Genomic DNA, 6,931 nt, shown 5'->3' with positions numbered 1-6,931 from the left:
TAGATAGTATATCTCATGCACTCTCGGGTCTGAAGCCTTTTGTTCTTCCCCAGTTGAGTAAGACTCGTATCCCCTTTGTGGAGTCGAATATCCATCCTGTAATCGAGTTTGCTTTTAGCCCTCTTTTGGATGATGAGTGTTTTGGGAATATTCCCCAATTCACGCCTTGGTTGGTCACCTATTATATGCCCAGTAACCGGTATCCCTGGTGTTCCTTCCTCTCTGCTCCTGTAGCACCTCAAATTTGCACCTCTCATTTGTACATTCATTTCATTTTTTAGGTCACTAACATCACATTAACATTGCATAAACATTACATTCACATTGCATAGTGCATTGTATTTCATCAGTCAAAACTGATCAGGAGAATCCATCTGTGCAAGAAAGGAAGGGTTTTTCTATGAGATAAAGGCTCTGCGGGTGTTCTAGAGAGCTTACCTGATCCAAGGTTCATTTTGATGCAATTTGGCCAAGTGTTGAAGGCTCAAAGTCCACAGTACATGACCAAGTCATCTGAGGCCCATAAAGGTCAACTGTGCTAGAAATCATGGGCTAGGAAGTGGAGAGATGGTTTGAGACGCTTCCTTCATGTCCCAAAGAAGGTCATTTGTCATTACCAACACTTATCTGGAAGAAGAAATCATTTCGTTCTTTTCTCGAATTAATCTTGGAAATTCAAGTTGAGTTGGATGATCCGAGTTGATTACTGAAAAGTTGATTTGGTTGTGGAAATTTAATCATGGTTGCATTGAGCCCATTCTTTTCTTTTTTTATTAAGTCCATAAGTTTGGTCCATTAACCATTTTCCAAATAATTCCATTTTCATTATCCAAATCATAATCCATAATCCATAATCCATTTAGTTTGATTTTAACACAATCCATTTTTACAATAATCCATTATCCATATCCAATTTAGTTTATCCGTTTAAAACCAATGGCCATTATCCAATCATACCCATATCCATTTGTACAAAACCAAAATTCTGCATTTTTCATAAACAAAATTCTGCATTGAAACAAAATTCTGCATTAAACTTTTAACAAAATTCTGCATTGAAACATTCTGCATTTTCATAAACAAAAATTCTGCATTGCATTTTCATAAACAAAATTCTGCATTAAAGTGCATCCAAAATACAGCAAAAATTCTGCAGCAACACACCAAAACTCTGCATAAAATACAGCAAAAATTCTGCATAAAATACAGCAAAAATTCTGCATTCAAAAACCAAAATTTCTGCATTCCAAAACCAAATTTCTGCATTCCAAAACCAAATTTCTGCATTTAAATACCACCAAAAACCTGCATAAAAGTGAGTCCAAAACGCCAAACAGCCGAGCAAAAAACTATAGCCACAATTCCAAGCCGGTAAACCGCAAAGCAAAACGCAAAATCCTGCATCATAACACAGTAAACATCCTGCTGTCAATAAAGCGTCATTGGTGCACCATCCAAGAACATCGATTGCAAGATATACATTATTACTTACCAGTGAGTTGAAACCAAAGCACTGGCACCCGATGCTACACCATGAAATAATGCTACTACAATCCAAGGCGGTGCAAGAGGGATCAGACCTGCAGCCGTGCTCAAACGAGGCCCTGCGAATCGGTTTTCAGCACAAACGGCAACATCGGTCTAAGGCTAGTTCCGGATCTAGCAGCATAACAATCCTGCACTGCGACAGGGCGAGTCTTGCATCAAGCCACTAAACTTAGCATCGAGCAATAACGGCAACCGACGGGGGCTTGCAATGAATTTGCTTGTGTTGACACAATGTATATTAACCCTGACACTACACCAAACTGAACACGAATCCTGCACCATAGAAAATATCTAAGCAAGTCACAACAAGTCAATGCAGTTCAGTTCAAATTAATGAGTTTCAAAACAATAAGCAGTTCAGGAAGTTAAGGGATCCAAACCAATTTGGTTCAATGAGAATATCCAGACTTCAGTGAAAAAATCAAAGAGTGAAGCGTGCTATTCATTTTTCTAAATCCCACGTGACTTAATTCAAAACTCACCTTCTCATTCACTTAAATCCAGCTGGCAAAAATCAGGATCTAACAACCCAGATCCAATTCTCCAATTTGCCCCTTGGATCAAGCCTATATAAGAGGCAATCATTGCCAATCATTGGGTTCGGAAGATTTTTCCCTGATTCCAAAAAGCTTCTGCACTCAATCCTCACCTTCAGTACACGCTCATCCTCCATTGTTGTGGGAGCTTCATCATTCGAAGCTCTACACGGCAGAGCTAAACCACCGCTTCAACCTCCACTTCCACCTCGATTCTTCAACGACGTTCACTGCATTAATCTTCAACCATACTCACAGAAGCTTCAACCACCGTAACAAATTCACGACACCTTCACCATCAACAATCAACATCTCACCAGAATCACTCCAAGAAAGAAACTGAAGAAGAAGAAACAACCGCAAGAATCCATAGGGAAGAAGCAGGAATATAGCGTAAAAGATTCATACGGAAGAGGAAGGATAATCACCTGTGAACATCATTAACAACTTCGGAATACCGGTATCGGTTCGATCTGAACCGGTGACGAACGCCTCTTTGCGGCTGAACGTAAACGGAAGGACCGACGGAAGTCCGACACGGAGAAATCACTTGCTCGCGTACGCCTTTGGATCCAACACCGGCGTCTACCTCACTCGGTCATCGTCGGCGCTTCACCGTCAATAAAACCACGTCCGTCTTCTTCAGCTCAGCATCGTCGGAATTCACTTCGGAGGTATTTATCTTTTCCCTTTAGTTCGGCATAAATTCGCCACCGTATTGTGGAGTCGTTCTTAGAGATCGTGAACCCTAAGCTAGTTGTTTGAGTTGACGCGAATCCTCCGTGTGATTTCGCCTGTGAGAGTTTGGTTTCTTGGAAGGACATCCTCGAATCGGACGGATTATAGAGAGTTAAGGGAAGCTATTCCCATGCGTAGGTTCGGTTTGGAATTTCGCTGTATTGACCTGGTTTTGGGGGTGATAGGAGCTCCGCCGTCACCGGCGATGAGCTCCGGCGTGGCGGAGTTGTTTAAACACGCGTTGTTTCCATTTTTCCTTAGAGGAATTTTGTTCACAGGAAGGCGAAGAAGGGATATACATCCCGTTGATGCAGCCTTGGGTTTGGTTGGGCCTTAGGCCCGAGCCTTCGGTATTTCCATGCTGCTTCCGCTATTCATACCCCCTCAGTGTGGGCTTAGCCTTTAGGCCCAGTCTGCTGAATTTCTGAATAATCCATGGCTTGGTTTTTTACAATAGTTAATTAGGTTAACTAGTAATTAGGATTAATTGACGCCAGGTTTAGTTTAGGTAATTAGGTAAGTATGCATTTAGATAATTAGAAATGTTGATTTTAGGATTAAGTATTTAGAATGTTAGAACTAAGCTTAGGAGATATTAGAAGTTTTTGGATTAAATTTCTAGAATTAGTTCAATTAGATTAACTGGAAATATAAAAAACTGATTTTAGAATTAATGAATTTGATTAGAAATTCTGGATTAATTTTAGAGCTAGGATATTATGTTGATTTAGAAATTAATTTTAGATTTAGTTGATTAGATTAGAGATATTAGGAGTAAATAATTTTAGGATTAGAAAAATCTCTTAGGGGTTTTTTTGGAAATAGTAAATTAGTTTAGAATTTAATTGTTTCAAATAGAACTTACCTAGAGTAGAATTCTAATTCAATATTAATCCATAACTGTGAAATGACTATTCTACCCTTAGGCTTAGAAATAATTCGGTATTGCATGCTCCCTTAATTTTAGGACATATCATCACTTGATTAAATGAATTTCACGTGGAGTTTGAGCTTCCGTTTTGGATTTTTGTTCCTCTTTGGCCCTAGTCTTGGACTAGTGGTTTGTGATCTCACTTTTGAGTTGTGTTTCAGGTTAATAGCACAAATGGCCTATGCTTGATGATGTGCTTCCATTGGAGTTGACTTGTGACTTGTGTATAGCTAATTTTGACTTTGTTTTGCAGGGTTTGATATTTGAGTTTGAGCCTTAATGGCTTGTACTTTGGTGCATTGGTTTGTGTTTGTCTGTTTATAGTTAACTGTGAACCATTTGCTGTTTAGTTGTGTGATTAGTATACTGATGATATTTGATTGATTTCAGGTACATTAGTTGCTAATATTGCTTTGCTTTGCTTGATAAGCAATTTGCACTGAGGTATAACATTCTTGACTCCATGTAGTCTGGAAGACCTGGCCTGTTACTTGGCCAGGCACCTGTCTGAAGTCCTCCTTAAGAGGCGATGTTTGTGATTGTTTACTTTTGTGCCAAACAGGTAAAGACCTCAATGAGGCAATTGGTGGATCAAAGAGATATGCAGTCTATCTCCCACTATTCTGTTGAGTCGTCCCTCTGCTCACACTACTGTGTTGATGCATTGGGACACAAACCCAAGATCTTGTACAGTGTACAATCGAGTCAGAGTCTTGAGCGTAGAAGGGTTCCATCTTTCTGAACCCACGCTCCTTTGTCTGAAGCTCTCCCTGACCAGGGATAAGAGCTGTGAAGTCTCATCTTCACTCACCTTTCATCAGCTTCACCTTAGCCCCTCAATGGCAAGGTTAAGAGCTAACCTTACCCCGATACAGAGGCTTGTTTGTTGAGGTTGATATGACCCCTCGACTAAAGCCTAGCCTTGATGTTTGAGCCCCTTGTTGGTGTGTTTATTTCATGCTGTATATGTTTGTGTGGTGTGATTGTATCCCCTAGGTTTGCTAGACTCCGCGTAGTCTCGTTTGCATGTCAATTAAGGTAGCACGGTTCCTTCGTATAGGACTTCCTTTCTTGCTTGAGCTTTCCTAAAACACAAACAAACATTATCCCCTCGTAAGGATACGTCCACTCCTTCTATTACAGGCGAGTAAGTCTCCAAAGGTCGAGCATCCGGTAGATTGCGTAGTGACGTCGTCCACTTAAAAAACACTAACCAACAAGAATAGTTTAGCCGAACTACGGCAACTCTGATTCTCATGTCCAGATGAGATACGTAGGCACGAGATGCGATGTCTTGTCGAGTTTGACTAACAACTAACACTAATTCTTTTCTCTCGCCCTCGTTGCGATTGAGACCTCCCCTTTCTCTTGCCCTAGTTGCAATCGAGACCCTTCTTCTTCCTGTGTTGGTGTTAGGAGGTGGATGTAAGCCCAGCGATTGGCATTCCACATCCTGTGTCTTGTTGTGTGCTTGGAAGCTGATGTAAGTCCATCGAGTGGCGTTCGGGTTCCAGTGCGTGTTTTTGGTTCGGATGCTGATGTAAGCCCAGTGATTGGCATTCAGGCTCCTCGTTTGCCTTCTTGTGTGTGTTTTGGTTCGGATGCTGATGTAAGCCCAATGATTGGCATTCAGGCTCCACGTTTGCCTATGCCTGTGTTTGTTTGTGTGCGTGTTAGCCGAGCTACGGATGCTCTGATTCTCCTTCGTCCAAAGGAGATACGTATGCATAGGATGCGACATCCTAGCGAGCATGTGTCGTTTCCCCAGTCCGAACTACTTAGACTCTGATGTCTATGCTTGATAGACTAAGTAGGCCCAGGATGCGATATCCTGCCGAGTCAGTTTCAGTCTGTTTTCTTGTGTCTCCTTCAGCCAGTGTGTGTGTGTGAGCAGTGTTTTTAGCAACCATTTTCCCTTCTTATTGTGCGTGGATCCCGTCGAGTACGACGGATGCGTAGGGGTGCTAATACCTTCCCTTCGCATAACCGACTCCCGATCCCATCCTCTTTGGTCGCGAGACCGCGTCTTTTCCAGGTTTACTCTGAGCGTTTCCTTTCCCTCTTTTGGGATAAATAACGCACGGTGGCGGCTCTGTTGTTCTTGTTTTCCCGCCGGTTTTTCGCGTAATGCGACAGCTCCCTATTATGACCTTTTGTCCCCTGTGGAGTCAGAATCCCTGAGTTGAAGTATACCTTTTAGGTTTTCCTCAGACGTTTTGAAGTTTTGATATCTCTCACCCTTATACCGGTCTTGGATATTCATCTCTTCCTGAGCATGTTGTATCTCTCACCCTCATACCTGGCGTTCAGATCACATGTCTCCTTGAGCTTATTACCTAGTAACCGGTAATACCTCGTACCGCTGCTTCCCCAGGAGTGTTCTTGTGGACATCCCCAGCGAAGTCCCTTAGTGGATTGTTTTCATCCGGATTTTATCCGAAGTATCCGCCGTGGATAGTTTTTGCTGTATTGGCATATTCCCTAATACATGCATCTTCGAGTCAGCTCGAGTCTTTCCATTGGATATTTTCCCTTTGGAATTCTGTTCCCCACGCTTTGAGTCGTGACCTGCTCGCGCATTTTTATCCTTTTTCTATCCCCAGGAGAGTCCCCAAGGTCTTGGTCCCATGGAGTGAATTGCTCATATGAATTATCAGTGGCTTCTGATTTCTTTGCTTTTGTGGACACATATCTCCACAGAGTGCTACCATTTTTCATACCTACATTTGGATCATGAGGTCTCTTAGGGACCAAAATTCGTCTCTTTGTTATTATTTAAGCCCATTCTACCCCGTCGAGACGAAGATTTTAACCTTCATTTCTCCGGCTAGAATGACCTTAAATAGGGGCATCTGTAAGACCCCAATTTTGACCCTAAGATCCCTCATGGCATCATAACATTGCATTTGCATTGCCTCAAGGATCTTTAGCATCTTGGTTCCCTTTGCCTTTGGTGGGACTCCTTGTGATTGGTTTGAGATCACCAAGCATGCTTGAATTATACATCATTGTTTCTCTTACTTTTGTTTACTAACCAAAAGCACAAAAATGTGTCACTAACATCTTTTGTTTGAAGCTTGAGTATCATCCAAGACACTTTTTGGGTTCTATTTAGATGATCAGTCAACACAAGGGAATGGCTTGAGATACTTCCAACAGGTTCAAATGGGGTCTATTC

At 41.8% G+C, this 6,931-nt stretch overlaps 1 long non-coding RNA gene across 1 annotated transcript; it reads right to left on the bottom strand.

Annotated features, from left to right (window-relative positions):
* Positions 1 to 1,243: 1,243 nt before the first annotated feature.
* LOC127083123 (uncharacterized) lies at positions 1,244 to 2,635 on the bottom strand. The gene is made up of 3 exons (XR_007788311.1): positions 2,513 to 2,635; positions 1,493 to 1,821; positions 1,244 to 1,398 (listed from the first exon to the last, which is right to left on the bottom strand). It is a non-coding gene; the product is annotated as an uncharacterized LOC127083123 (long non-coding RNA).
* Positions 2,636 to 6,931: the final 4,296 nt, after the last annotated feature.

Source organism: Lathyrus oleraceus, chromosome 5 (genome assembly GCF_024323335.1).
Source record: "Lathyrus oleraceus cultivar Zhongwan6 chromosome 5, CAAS_Psat_ZW6_1.0, whole genome shotgun sequence".
In the NCBI taxonomy this organism is placed as follows: domain Eukaryota; kingdom Viridiplantae; phylum Streptophyta; class Magnoliopsida; order Fabales; family Fabaceae; genus Lathyrus; species Lathyrus oleraceus.
The sequence above is the reverse complement of the archived record's forward strand: the minus strand, read 5'-3'. Positions and strand labels throughout refer to the sequence as shown.